At 36.7% G+C, this 16,019-nt stretch overlaps 1 protein-coding gene and 1 pseudogene across 1 annotated transcript in view; one reads left to right on the top strand and one right to left on the bottom strand.

Moving 5' to 3' along the window:
• GPC6 (glypican 6) overlaps nt 1–16,019 on the bottom strand; it is a 531,236-nt gene that overhangs the window by 216,192 nt on the left and 299,025 nt on the right. The gene's annotated exons all lie outside the window — the stretch shown is intronic.
• LOC127380307 (uncharacterized) lies at nt 4,594–4,772 on the top strand (annotated as a pseudogene).

Genomic DNA, 16,019 nt, shown 5'->3' with positions numbered 1-16,019 from the left:
GAAAATCACACACAGTTTTTAAAGGTATTTACATGGATAAAACCCTAAAAATTATACCTGAATTTTTGAACATTGTAATTATTGCTCTCATATTGGACTGGCTACAGGAAAATAAGATCTGTAAGTGGTGAAGTGATTACATCAGGAGGTTGTACATCAAACAATAAATCATTGTTAGAGAGATGAATTGTGGAATTCCACAATTTCCCCACAGAAGTCAAGGGCAAAAAACCACAAGGACAAAATGTTCAGATGTTTACTTGAGTGACTGCACCTCTATTTACAGGGGAAAAGAAAAGCTTCTCCTATTTTTAGGAAACCAGTAAAATTACTTATTATATTATCTGAATACAGAAAATTCAAATTTAGAAAACCACTTGAAAAGCTGCAGTCACAAGGATATTTTGTGTAAAGCTATTTTTTAATCTTGAATCACTTCTGAGTGATGTTTTACAGCTATTTGTTTTTACAATTTGAGTTTTTAGAAAATAAAAAGTATGAATGTACAAATGTAAAAATTAAAATGTTCTCCTTAAATCCTATCTTAACTGTCAGAGGCATAATAATTTTCAAACAAGCTGGGTTGGAAAATGGTGTTTTATTATAAATATAATTAAAGAAGAGACTGAAAACAGTACAAACTTAGAAAATACTCCTATATACAGGGGTTTACATACTATGAGATACAACTAAGGTGAAAAATGTGCCCTGTAAATTTTCTGGAAAAATATTTTTCTTTCTGGTCTGTTCTTAGAGTAAGCTCACATTAAACAGAATTTGAGTTATGGATTCCATCTGTTATTTTACCAGCATTTCAAGGGCAAAGCTAAGGTGAAAAATCTTTAAAATAATTTCTTTCTTCTGCTCTCAGGAGATGAGAAGTTTTCTGTTACACAGAAATAAGGAGGGAATTTCAAAGCTGTTAGGCTTTTCAAATCCCACCATCTCTTCTGGAACATAAACTTTAAGACACTGTCTAAATAAAAAGTCGTTCATTTGCTCTCTTCCCAGAGAAAAAGACTCACTACGTCTCACTTAATTCTTCCAACTGAATTGCACTCAATTCTTGTGCTCAATTCTTCCAACATGGTGTAGCAATGTCCATGGCCTCCACCAGATAAGATGGTTTAAGAGGACAGCATGTGCTAAATTTTCCAGGGCTGAAAATAGAATAGGACATGACCATAAGCAAACAAGGTCAGACAACCTCCTGAAACTGGCCACATCAAGTAATCTGGGGAGCAATAAGAAAATCCATAGAGTCCAGCATTTTAGAAGAGGTCCTTAGTATGATTTGCTTGACCACATACAGATACCAAAATCTGACCTACGCTCTCCTATAAAACAGTTTAACTCCAGCTTAAGATCAGGCATCTAAAAAGGTGCTTACTGCTTTCTTGTGGTACTATAATGACTAATCCATGTGCAAATATCATCATGTTTATGTTTAAAGTTAAACAAGAAGAATCCACTGTTCTTTCCAACTAGAAAAGCTGGAAGATGTTACAGACTAATGATGTGCAGTTGCCTTGTAAGACAGTCAGAAGACACAAGTTGGAAGAGGCATTAAGAAAGAATGCTGAGGATGAAAATGCCAGACAAGCCTCTGCATAACAGAGCAGAAGTGGCTTTGTGCTCACTAGAAGGAAAAAAAAATATTACAGAGAAGTAGGTTAAGTATAGCCCAGGTATACATCAGAAATAGATGGGGAGGTCCTTGATAATCTGGAAATCAAACCCCCAGACAAGCAGGAGGGAAAACTCTGAGAAAGGTTTGAGATAGAAAAGAGAACTGCCACAGCAGGAGATAATGATCAAACTGAGCAGTTAGCTGTGTTGTGCAGCAGTATCTGGGTAAGAAAATGATGTGAAGAATGGTCAAAGTCAGCCCTACTTACAACACCCCAGAAGTTTAAAAAGCAGACTCCATACCTGAAAGCAGTCTTGCTGACTGCCTGTGATTCACAATGCAAAACAGAAAACCATCTGAGAAGATCAGTTCTCTTAAATAGAAAGAGAGAAGCAAAATTGTTCTTATCACTTGTAAGTACTCACAAGTAGGATTTGTTTCCTGTTCACTGACCTGTGAATTGTTTTACTGACTTAAAAAGGACATGAAGCTCAGAGTGGTGGAGAGGGCTGTGGGATGTCTTAGTTGTGCAGTGTCAGCAAGAACACACTAGCCCTGGTGAGAAAGAAATAAATGCATACATAAAGCTGGTAGTCTTGTTCAATGATAAGTTAAGCAATAATTTGAGGTGACAAGTGATAACAGATTGACCCAACATATTCCAGCTCCTTCGTGCTCTAAGAAACATGGATGGAGTCATGATGCCAAAGACATGTTAAAGTTTATTGTAAGGTGATCATTATCTGAATTTGTTGGCAATAGCAATTTCCTAGACACAGCAAGTAAGGATATGCAGATTCCTTATAGGTGCATTCCCGCATGATTGATGAATTGTCTGGGCTGCACATCAGCAGTGAGTAAACGGTAGAGACTCAGTAGACTAGTACCAAAAGCAGTGTATTTTACTAGAGAGAGAAATAAAATTGCAGGGAACACAAAGCAGGCAACTCCAAGGTTGGTTGCTTTATCTACTTGATAAGTTTAATCATATCCTTACACTGAACATTTTTCAAGTGAGTTCAAAAGGTAAAATCTCATAAGCAGCCCTGGTCTATTTGGAAAAACCCCTCAAAACAACCAAAGGAATCTCCATAGAAAAAAACATTATTTTTCAAGTTACTTATATTCTTGGTCCTTCTTAATGAAATTAAAAAACCCAAATAACAAAGAGTGCTGAGCTTTGAAATGAAACAGCAAATCTGGTTGTTAGTAATTAGTTGTTCATACCTTGTAAGAGATAAGATGAGCACAAAAACACAGTCAGCAATTCAGCAGGGAATGCAAAGCCTGCTTGCAAGACTGACTATTTGCTGAAGACCCTCCAGTCCAGTAGAAAGCAAGATGTTGGCTATTTGGAAGACAACCGAACATAAAGCTTTGTTTGTGCTCCTGTTTTATTTCCTTGTGAGAATGAAGTACAGGATGGAGCACAACAGACAGACAATAAGACAAAGTCTGTGTGTATCATACACAAATAGAGAGACTGAAAGACTGAAAAACCTATTTTCCTGATTTCCAAAGTGAACAAAGGTGTCAGATCTTTAAGGTATCCCAGTAAAGAACTAGTGAGATACATTGCTGGGTTCTCACAATCAACCACAGTCTCCTCAGTGCCATACACAATGTCTTAGTAATATATTCAGGGAAGCACAGACCAGAGGGATGCTTTATAAATAGCTCACCATCCATTTAAGAGATCCATAAATGCCCACTGCATTATGTGGGCCCAAATCATGTGAGATCACCTTATAGCTCCATGTTAACATTTCCTCTTTTACGGTCTTTCAAATGCTCTTGTTAGATTTTCACAAAGCTACTTGTAAATATAAATACCATATATCAAATATTTAACAGATGCTCAAGTGCACCTTGGGATGATGACTATGGTCTGGGATGACCTGTTTATGGGATGTGTACCCACATTTCTGCTGAGTATTGCACTTTCAGTCTTTGTAACTGCATAGTAGAAAGCAAATTTGAATCTTCCTCACATCATTTAAGCATTCTTCCCTTCCCTTCTCCTTCCCTTCCTTTCTCCTTCCTTTGTCCTTCCCTTCTCTTTTTCTACACTTCTCTTCTCCTTCCCTTCCTTTCTTCTTCTCTTCTCCTTCCCTTCCCTTTTCCTTCCCTTCTCCTTCCGCCTCCCTATCCCACCCCTTTTTCTCTCCCTCTTCTTCTCCCTCTCTGTCCCTTTACAGAAGGGTGAACTGCAGCAGCAAAATGCCTCTATTGTACTTAGAATTATAAAATTATAGCTTACATGCTTTAAGTTTTGGGAAATATTCTAATGGAAAGTAAGGACATCGTAGTATTGGCTTGAAATAAGCAAGTATCCATGAAATAAAATTTCTTGAGTTTAAGCTGGTTATATGTTCACAATTGCAGGAAGCAGATAAAAACCTACACACTATAAAAATATATCTGACAATAAGATTTGCTTTTTTCCTTTTATGATAGACTAAATATGAAACTTACTACCAAAACTTCACTTAATCTACCATCAATTCTAGGTTTATGTACAAAACAGAAGTAGAGTCTACAAGCAGATGATATATTTTGTTCTTCATAAGTGCTCAGCAGGTAAGTTGATGTCTAAACAGTTTTTCTTTATCAAAAACTAAGCAAGAAAATGCATTCTTTGTTGGACTGACTGACTAAAATGCAGCAGATCTGTAAATGTGAAAATAAAAAGAAGATATTAAACTGGAAAAAAATATAGCCTAAGATTATTTTCTTTTACTCAGGCATTTTGCCATATTAATTTTAAAACCAACAATTTCAGTTATCACTACAAACCACTGCAATTGTCTTGATTTACAGTTCTCACTTTCTCAAGTGCAGGAATCATTCCTTTGTTTGTTATGGTTTAGGTCTGTCAACAGCCTTTGAAAGCACTGATCCTATATCATCCTCAGTGAGACAGAAGCGCTCTGCAGTACACACTGAAGCCCCTGTCCAAAATGCACACTTCCCAGCCATTGGTCAGGATCAAGTGCATCATCTTTTCTTATCACTTTAATATCTCAAATATCTTCACCTTGAAGATTTTATATTAGATGGATTTGGAGGGCATAGGAAGGAGCCTATGTACTCCACAGGGTGATGCAGCCATTGTGGTTACACTCTTTGTGGAGGACTCCTGAAATCTTGGGTCAGATGTGCAGTGTATAAGGGGAAGGCTTGTATCTGTGCCTGCCCTTGTCTCTGCTGCTGTCACTCTTCCCGATAGATTTTCAGAAACATTCCAAAATATGTTACAACAGCCATTTTTTCTGTGGACTGAACTGGTCCTGAATACACCTGCTGTCAGACCAGGGCAAGGATTTTGGCATTTCTCCCCCAGCATGCCAAGCTCTCCTTTAACAAAGTGTAAGATGTTCTATAGGTTGTTAAATAAGATGTCAGTCCTTGCTAGATGGCAAAGCCCCCATTCATGTTGGACCTTAAGGGACCACATAGAGTGGACTGAATGACAATTTGACCCACGTCTCTTAAGTGGGAAATGACTGAATTTATGCTTAGCTAAGTCAGAACATCCAATAAAAGTAAAATACAGCATTGTGCAATGGCAATCTGGCAGTAAACTTGTATTTAAGTTATTTCATTGCCATTTGTCTTTATCTGAATAAGCCACTTGATTTATAAAACATGCTGGAATACAATTTATAAACATCCATATAATCCACCTAGTGGTCTGGTTTCCAGAACCACAAGGATAAACATGCTCAAACCATAAAGGCACTCTCATTGCCAGATATCAATTTATAATGCCTGCTGAAAGATGTCTCATCAGTACCATCTCCGGTATAGATGAACTGCCAGCTACACGACCACAACATCTTTCCAAACCTTTTCAAAGTAAGGAAAGTCTCAGTCATGTCCAAAACACAAAGATATTTCACAAGCTTGAAAGAGATTTCTTGATCAGTGCAGTAACTTCAGTGAGGAAGACCACAGGGATATCACAGTGAAGCTAGCACTACTGTAAACCTTCGACAGAGGCCAAATTTTCCAGGGGATACAAGAAATGCCACTAACTTAATTATGCCTGTGTGTCTAAAGGGGGATATTGGAACAAACTCTGAACCTCACAACTTTGGTCCAGGCACCACAAACAATCGTAAAAAAAAGTACAATGTCACTGTGCCTGTCAATTCAGCAAAGAGTATGTTGTTTCTGACAGTATCTCTAGAAATAAATGTCCTAAGAAGAGCACCAGTTCTTAGAGATCTATGTCTTGTAAGGCTCCTGAAACATTTCTGATGAAAAAAATTAGAGGTTTTCTTTCTTAAACAGCAGCAGAGTGAATGGAATGCCTACTGCAACAACAACTACCAAGGTCCAAGTTTTTATTTACGTGGGCAAGCAACGCGAGGTTCAAAGTTGTAGAAGGTCTCCTGGCCATCCCACCCACTGCCCAGATTTAAAGAATTGCTTCCAGAGCAAAAGAAAGAGTAAATTTGCTCATGCTTGCTTGATTTTCAAAATTCATAGATAAGATATTTTAAACATAACAGCCAATTAAAACTAACAGTGTCTGGATTCTGCAGTATATGGATACTGCAGTGGAAGCTTCTCTGACTCAAGAAGAAAGAAGTGAACATTTAATTTTGCTATGACTACTCAGCACCTCAACCTACAGTTCCACAAACCCATGCCATCAACAGCCCACAGACAAATGACCAGATAAAATAAACTAAGATTTGTCAAAAGTTTTGTTTGATGGACATTGGTCTATCATCTCAATGGGCCTTAGATAAGTGAAATTAAAAAAGAAACAGGCTAAAGGAAAAGAGATTTGAAATTCAACAGTTTTTAGAACTTATAAAACAATACTTCTATTGTTAAGTTCTCTGTGCTAACAAACCTTACTGAGTAGAGAGCACGGGTAAGGAATGGCTGCTATCAGCTGAAAGGCTAAACTTGCTTTCTGACTTAGTCTAGCAAGTGCAAGATCAGTTTCTAGTTGCAACTAGTCATAATTTAGGTTGGAAAAGGCCCTTGAGAGCATGGAAATCAACCATTAGCCTAACATAACCTGCCAAAACCACCACTAAACTATGTCCCGAAGTGCCACATCTACATGTTTCTTAAATATTTCCAGGGATGGTGACTCCTCCACTTCCCTGAGCAGCCTGTTACAGTGCCTGATAACCCTTCTGGTGAAGAAATTTTTCCTAATATCCAATCCAAACCTCCCTTGGTGCAACTTGAGGGCATTTCCTCTCACCCTATCACTTGCCACTTGGGACAAGAGAACGATACCCACCTCACTACAACCTCCTTTCAGGTAGTTGTAGAGAGCAGTAAGGTTTCCCCTTAGTCTATTAGAAAACTTTCTCCCACTGCATCCATTTGGTTTTTGCAGCATCCCTCCCTTGTCTTCCTCAGTGCCCCCACCTCTCTGCTCTCCCAGCACTGGAAGCCTTTTGCCCTGAGCATGCTTAGATGCTTTTGTGCAATCAGAGAAGCCAGAATGGAGGAATAAAAGATACAAGAATAGAAAATGAAGCTGTGAAGGTCGTTGATTTTTTCCTTAATATAGAAAGGTCAGTTTTTACTAACAAGATTAGGACATGTCAGGTGGCCCAGACCTGCTCTTCACTATGTGCCAAAACAGCAGAGTTGATCCTGCTGTTCTGTCCATGCTAAAACTGCATGTATAAAACACAAAGACAGCTTTGACAAATAATATTGGAAAAACGAAATACAAAATAATGCTGCAGAAATATGTCCTTGTGCAAAACATCTCCTGGAAGTGGGTTCCTACTATAATCAGTCCTTTACAAGCCATGTTCCTGTTTCCCCTTCTACCCAGTGTGTTTCTGACAGGCTGTGTGAACACACTTGCAAAATAGTGAGATCTCTGGTATTGCTGCTGCTAGACACTGGATGAAAAAGAACTGCTGAGCAACTATTACAAGGAGGAAAAGTAAAATAAATTAAAAAAAAAAAAAAAAAAAGGACTTCACAAAGAGAAACATATTGAGCCAAGACTGAAATCTTGAAGAACAGAAAGGAACTTCTCTTTCTCAAACCCTACAGATGTCAAGGGCACCAAAAGACAACCTGAACCAGAAATAAATTCAGTATGGCCGGATTTCTTCATTCAGAGGAAAAGCATTAACAAAGCCCTTTATGTATTATATCTCCAATTTAGATGTATATATTCCCCCTGTAGGAGTTGAAAATAGATGTGAAAATTGTAATGCTATTACTTATGAACATAGCTGCACAAGAGATAAAAGAAATTTCTTTAATCTTCTGGTTTTTAACATAATGATTTTGCTCTATTATCATCTAATGGCTAATCACATTATATTGAACTAGCAAACAAACCCCTTATGCACTGCATTTTATTTGTTTATTTTTTGAATGTCTGATTAAGAAGTGGCAACTAGAGATGGTTATTTCAGGAAGCTGTATTGTGTTATTACATTACTTACACACATAACAAGCTGACTTTTTATGTCTCCCTCTGTCTTAGAAAAAATTTGAAAGTAAGAATAACTTCTGCAGCAGAAAAGACCTCACCATGGGCTAAATAACTTTTGTCCATCACATAAAGAGTATAATACAATGTCTTGAAGAAGGCTGTATTTGCTTCATGCATTACCTTTATTATCTTTTATGTTCTGTGAATTAAAATGTTATATTTTTATTTTATTTTAAATAATATAAAAAATGAGGATACAAGACAAAAAGAAGGCCATGGAGATGAAACTTTCATAACTATGGTGGGATACAATGAGGATTGGACTAAACACTGCAGATTGGTTTTACCTATTGCTCCAGCTGGGAACAAAAAAGTTTATTTTACTCCCTTTATTTGATTAATTGGAATCTAAATATCTCACCAACTTTTACTCAAACTTGCATTCTATTCAGTTGTATTTTTTGCTCCAATATTTATAATTTATTATTTATTTAAGATTCTTCTCCTGAGCAAGACTGTTTGCACTGTACTATGTATTATATAAGCACAGAATTAGATGCTTCAGTGTTCTAAAAACACAAACATAATCCTGCATTTAAAATCCAAATGCTGCCCATTTTTACATACTGTTTTTCAGACAATAACGTTATAATGACAGCCAGTTACATTTTCTTAACTGTTAAGTCTTCAAATCTGTGTAATTTTAGAAAATATGGGGCTTGGTCCACATGACAAATTAAACCTGAATAATGAGAGCTTCATATTAGTCACAAATTTACCAAATAGGTCTGACCAAGAGAATCAAGGTTACAATAGGGAAACAATGTAATTTTGATTGTTCAGTGTATGTTGGTGTTATTTTATAGTTGCTTGAACTTTCCTAAACAGCTTTCTTTAGCAAGTCCTTGCTATTGCATCTGAAGACCCAATAAAGTACTTATAAAATTCTTGTAGGTCCCAATTAAGTTACTTGTTTCTAATGAGAGCTGAAAACATTTTTTTTAAACACTTAAGAAGACCAGGAAAAACCATTTGAACATTGAATTGTTTGAATGAAATTTACAGAAATTTTGATCTGAAAATTTCCAGAGGTTTCAAGACATGTTCCTGTACTCAGAATTATTTGAGATCACAGATTATTCTGAAAGGAAGAATGAAAACATTTGCTTCTTTGCCTTTTGTGGGAAAATGACAGCATGCAAAGTATAATAAATGAACATTTTCTTGAGTGCTTTTTCCCATTGCCTACTCACAAGCATAACAGAAAGTGAAGATGAAGATACAGACATCAAAATTGAGTGCAGTCTATTCCGGGAACCATTTAAAGTGCAAGTAAAAGTGTAATTAAATAATTACTCCATTTCAGCAGGATCCCATGATAAGAATCAATAGTCAGGCCACTGATCTTGCATTAATTTGGCCTTACATCGTCAGTAAATCTTGTCACAGTCACACTTTCATGACACCCTGAATTAACCTTGACTATAACCTTGGATTTAAAATGGAAGCTTTTTTTTTTTTTTTTTTTTCTTCCCCTCTCCAAAGGCTTCAATGGCTGCTTCTGGGATTAATCTTACTCAGCAGAATTCACATATACAAGGCATGATCTTCAATTCTAAAAGCTGTAATAGGTGTAACAATCCTTGCCCAAAAACTTTTTCCACACCATAATGACAACTGCTACATGTTTAACTTCTCTGAGCCTTTGCTGAAAAACATTTTCCTTTTTCTATAAGCCTTGCATATTCTTTGGAAGTAAATACTGCAATTTGATCTTAGTGACAAATCCAAAAGCGTGTTGGAAAAAGCAACGTACAAAAATACAAAGAAAACAAACTGAACCTGACTAAAATGTTACAATATTATTTGTAAGGTTTTGGACCTGCAGCTGATGTGTATCTTTTCTTTTTTTCATGTGCAACGAACTTTCTGATCTTCTGCAAGGCGGCAATCAGCACCTGCACTACATTTTCATTTTGCCTGGATTGCATTTGCTGCCTGAGACTTTGTGGTCTTGCAAATACAAAAGCCTTCCTGCTCATTATATCTCTTCATGGATGTATGAAAAAAAAACGAATTGCTTCAGAAAATTTTGGGGATAATATTTTAGAGCTTTAAAACTGTATGAATGCCAACATTAAGCAGCTTCCTATCCAGACTGATAGACTAGTATTTATGGAGAGAAGCATTTTCACTTCAGGGTTTGTTAAGAAACGAAAAGCAGCAATGAGTCTTTACTATTCTGGAAATACAAAATCTGCTGTTTCCATCCCATCTAAAGATTTCATATTATGTAATTTCTTCTTTGGTGATACTTCATTAAGTTGCACAGAAAACTCATTATCCACCCTCTCTGAAAAAGTCAATACAATAACTGGATCTTTTTATTAAAAGAATTAGTTTCAGATTCTTTGCTTTCCCAGAGGCTTAGAAGCACCCTGGTCTTCAGAGCTCAGTGTGCCCTCGCCTTCTTCTCCCTCTGAGGTACATGGAAGGGTCCTGTTCTACATATTACAGCCCACCTTGATCCTGGTGCCAGAGCTGGCCAGGTTGCTTTCAGCAAGATACTGGATTGTTTTCCTGTCTTTGACTAGGAAATGGGCATCTAAAAGGTGCCTTATTTTCTAAAGTCAGCATCAGCCCCTGAAGCTCAGCAATCAGACTGTAAAGATAGAACCAATAGAGCAGAGAGAAAGGGAGATTGATGAGCTTTGTTGTTTTATGTTCCTGTATCTCTGTGTTCTGAAACATGGAAACACAAAGTGTGTTGATGTAACTTTTACATAATCCATAGCAAAGAACTCAGGAATGAGGAGGCAAAGGGAGTTTTGTATCTTATATATTTAGGCTTCCTTCATTAGTTTTTTTTTCATCGCAGTTTTTTTCATCACAGTTATTGTGCCACTGTTTCAGGTATTTTGGAAGTATAAAAGGGAGCAGTGCTTATAGAGACTCAAGAACTTGGTGATACTCAGGCCACGATGGCTCCAGGGTGCTCTGCTGCATTGTCATCCAACACCCAAAAATCACACACAAGCCATTGTCACACTAACCATAAAACTCCAGTCTGTTTCATTTTGTGGAGTTTCCCAGTACTCACTATTAATTTCATTTTCAAAATTTAAACTTGCAAAACTAAACAAATAGGAACCCAGCTGGCCATGGTCTACTGAATACTCCAAATGACACAGAGTCCTATGGGCCTATGAACACATTTTTTAAAGGCTATGTTTCATTCAAAATAATTTAGATTAATACAATATTCTAACTAGTCATATTATATTCCCTGTTAACCATTTGTTTTGCTTTCCTGTATTCAAGGACACTCAGACACAAGAGGACGCAACAGCTCAACAAGAAACTGGTACAAAATACACATTATTTTTCTAAATATGGGTTTAGAAAAGTCACTGTCATACAGATCTGCACTTATTTCTGTCTTAATCTTGCATATGGATTAATGCCTGGTTTTCTATAACCAAAGAAAAGATTTATCCTTGTAACTTAACTGCACAATGCTTCTATAAAATAGAGTTTTAGAGTTTTAATAAAAGCATAATAGTGAGTAGTAAAGCTTAATCTACTCTATGGTGTTATTTGACATCCATATAAAAAACCTGAGAGAGCTGTTGGGAGAGTCTGAGCTGACAAGTCAGCACTACATATGCTTTGTCCATTTTGTTACTACCAAATATCCAAACATAAACGGACCATTTTCCAGCACTCTCAGTACTTTTTAGGTTTTTTTAACTTTATACTATTTATTTTTGTATTAGCCGAGAGAGGGCAACTAAACAAACCAAACCTAAGTAACATTGACATCATGTTGATAAACTGGTGCCTGCCATTTTATCTTCATGGCAGTCACTGTATCCAGTAGCACCAAGGAGAATCAAGGAAGTACAAAATAGACTGGTGACACTAACGATTGACCTCAAGTGTTCCAAAAGGTGCATCATACCCCTTTTTTTTTTTTTTTTTTTTTTTTTTTTTACTTTATTTTATGGTAGAGACAGTACAGACAAGGAGGTCTACTTGTGCACAGAATGAGCTAAGAGTTAGAGAAGAAAACATTCCATGATCCATACTGGCAAACTAACTACTTTTTTTTTTTTTTTTTCCTGGCAGCTAATGAGACAAAGCTAATATCTGCTTGTCCTTCAACCCATAATACACTTATTACAAAACCACCATCCAAATTGCAGTCACATCTTATTAGACAACAGATGGTCTTATCTAAATAGGTTGGTTAATTCACGTTAACAATTTCTTATTAATAAAGTCTCAACAATGAATCAAGCCTTCCTAGAACTCTTCATGAAGCCAGCCATGACTCGCAGTTACCAACTGCTTTTCAGCAAGAAGGAACAAACATATGGAAAGGCCACTTGTATAAAAGGTGTTACTGCAGTTCCTTATGAATCTTTGTTACTGCCTTCTCTAAGTGCATTTCTTCTACCACTGAAAGATGCCACAGTCCATTTTCCCCTTTTGATGTATACGCAAACTCCGTGAAAAGTAAATTAAGATAATCATAATAGAAAAATCTATGAAACTGACATGAGATTCAGCTTTAATTTTACAGAAAAGATTTATTTTCCCAAATGAGATTTCATGTCAAACAAGCTTACACAAAATAATTCTTCTGCTATAAACTTTAAGCTACTAAAGTATTTTTATAACAATGAACAGCAGAAACCTGACTACAAGAACTTTCTGATCATCATATATGGAAATATAAATTCTATCTTTGCTGCATGTTTTTATTTTTCATCTAAGCACTTATGTGGAATTGAGCACTATAGGTTCTGCCTCAGAAACTCTAAATTAAAATTCACATTGTTATCTCCATTATCCTAATTCTGCAGATGCAAAACTGAATTGCTCACTGAAGAAAATACAGTAAATCTTTCTCCTTCCTGCAGTGCCTTTTTGTGTGTGGCTTGAAGATCAAGTTCACTGAAATAAAGGTACCACTGTCTTTACAGGGCTTATGTATCTCTGGGTTCCCTTATGAGACCTGGAGCTCTCCTGCAATCAAATGTCCAGTTACAATGTCTGAAAGCTATTTAATGAGAAGTTTCCCCCAAAGAAAATGCAGAGACTGTGTAAGCAGGCTAACCCATGGCAACAGCAGATTTTGAAAAAGCTGCAAGGGCATGACAGAAAGCTTAGGGCAAACACTGAAATGCCCCAAATGCTCCATCTGGCTCACTTTGTACACAGCTGTCAGTGTCTGATTTGCTTTAGGTTTATGAAATTAATTTGATGGTCAAGCTCAAACAAGAAGATTAGCAATAAGGCTGGACTTTTCACACCTGAAGTGAAAAATGAGGCTAGTTCTTAATACAAGTCAATGCTTTATTTGTGCTTAGGGAGGTCACTGAGACTGAACCAGTTGTGGTCAGAGCACTATGCACTGATTGAGGTCTCCTAGTGACAGAGTCATCAGATAGTCTGCTTTGGTGGCAATGAACCACTGTTTTGAGTGAGCCCTTTATCTAGGATTGGTATGAAGTATTGCTGAAAACTTCAGGTTGATCATAGACAAAAGTTAGTGCCAAGAGCAGCAATACAAGAGAAGTCTTCATTGGGACTGGAAGCTCACAGAGATATGACTGAAATCACATCTTAATCTGTCTTGATTCAAAGATAATTAATCTGGAAGCACATCTCATGAGCATCCCACATCATAGAGGAGAAACAGCTATAACAAAAGAGGACACAGGTTTTGAAAGATAACCACCACCCTGCTGGTAGTATTTGCAGGCTACAGATGCAATGTGAAGTCCACACAATAACAGACGGTCAAAACTACCAAATGCTTCTAGGAATGAAATCCAAACCTGTATGAATTTGATAGGAAGACAACACCCGGCCTCAAGGGCCAGACTGCCACCTCTATTTGGAAATTCACCTAAGCTGTTAATAAAGACCTCTGAAAGTAAACAATTAAAGCAGAAGTGTCTCCTGAATCAAAGGGGAATAGATACTCAGTACTGGACAAAGCAGTCCTGTTGGTTCTTAAAGTCATGACAATGCCTTTCTTCATACACATTCTAACCACCTACCCCCCCCCCCCCCCCTTTTTTTTTTTTTTCATGTGCTGATTGTTGTTTTTCATTGATATAATCATTTATATACATTAGATTTCAGAAGCGAAGACATCATATGCAGGAAATGAAAAGGAATCTATCTGATACAATTTTTCATTTACATTAGACAATACATGTGATACCTCTTAAAGAAAATAAAAAGACACATCTCTGTTGAAGTGAAATGTGCTTATGTTTCAATGAAGAAAAAAAGGATTTGAAAATTTTGAGCTTTCCTGGAGAGTGCTACTGTATGTATTTAGTTAATCTCATTTGACAGGACCAATTTCTTTGAATTCTCTTGCATGATAGAAATTTTCCTGTAATGTTATTTAATGTCACTTTGATTTTCTTTATACTTGATGCTAAGTTTTTTGCTATTTTGATTATTATTTGTAAATGATGAGCACAAGGTGGAAGTTAAGAGAAACAGATAATAAATTATAAACTATTCATAAAATTACAGCTCCTCACATATTTGAAAAACTCAGTTAGGTATGTGGGCCAAGGCTTAAAAAAACCCCACAACAAAACCCCAACTAAGAACCTGTAACAAAGCTTAGTGTTTGGGTAATTTTAAAAAACAAACAAGCAACAAAACAGGCACCTAACAAGCCTATTAACTTGCATGGAACAGACTGTCTGTCCACCACTTCTGAAAACTAGGTAATAAAACTGAAATATCTAAATATGGGGTTAAGACCTTATCATCAAGCTCCTATAATAAAAAAACCCACACAAACAAACTTAAGAAAATAATCCAGTAAATTTCTTTTTCCATTGAAAAGAATTCTAATGCCTTGTAGAATTTCAAAATAGGACTGCTCTTGAAAGGTGAAAGAAAATCACAACAAAGAGCAATGCATAGAAATGTCTCTAGACAACTGAGAAAACATTCAACAGAAGTATCACATAAAGTCAGAGGAAGACCACTTCAGTCTAAATAGTCATCTGTGGCTTTATCCTGTAATTGCACAATGTCCAGTGCAATAAGCAAATGCAGTCTTAACAGAGTCAACTGCCTTGAAAGCTTTTATGCTTTTAGAGTGCAATGAACTGTAATATAACAGAGGATACTATAATGCACAAAGTCGTTTTGAGAGTGATAAAACCATTTGTGGTACCACAAACTTCATAAAAAATCCCTGAAATAGGAGAGAAATAAAGAAGAAGAAGCAGCGATTGTGTGCATAGGAAGCAAGTGATTCATGACAATAGCATGGGAATGCAACAAGAAGTAAAAAAACAGCTTTCAGAGAAGTGAAACATACAGTTGAAGGGGTCTGTAGTTTGGCTGCAGTGTGTGCAGACTTGCCCAGTCAGCTGTTTTTGTCTAGAACCTCTTTCATCTACCTTTGTCCAAATTAAAAAACTGACCTATCTTGCCCATCCCAGTTCCTGAAGCCAAGATCTCCTCTTCAAGTCCAGAAGCGGAACTGAAACTTCTGACTGCACTTTTGACAACTAAGCTGTTTTCACACATCCTGTGCATACATAAGGAAGTTTTGGGGTGGGGTATGATGTTTTAAGGTAGCAAGAGGCCCATTAGGCACCAAGAGATGGGTTAGGGAACAACTGAACATACAGAGCTTGCTTTGAACTACAAGCATTTCTACAGTTATTTTTAAACAGCCCAAGAAAGCAGATAAAAATGTTTTCCTGAGCACAAAGAAATTAAACCCAAATGACAAAATTATTGCAAACAGCAGCCTTCATATTTTGAATCCACCCTTTGGTGCCACAGTATCTCTTATCCTTTGCAGGATTTCCTCATTTCTGCCAATGTCTCATGCAAATAAATCCCTTAATCAACTTTCTTAACTTCAAGGAATTCAGTTTTTTCACAGGTAATTCTCTT

This window comes from Apus apus, chromosome 1 (assembly GCF_020740795.1).
Source record: "Apus apus isolate bApuApu2 chromosome 1, bApuApu2.pri.cur, whole genome shotgun sequence".
NCBI classification, from domain to species: Eukaryota; Metazoa; Chordata; class Aves; order Apodiformes; family Apodidae; genus Apus; species Apus apus.
The sequence above is the reverse complement of the archived record's forward strand: the minus strand, read 5'-3'. Positions and strand labels throughout refer to the sequence as shown.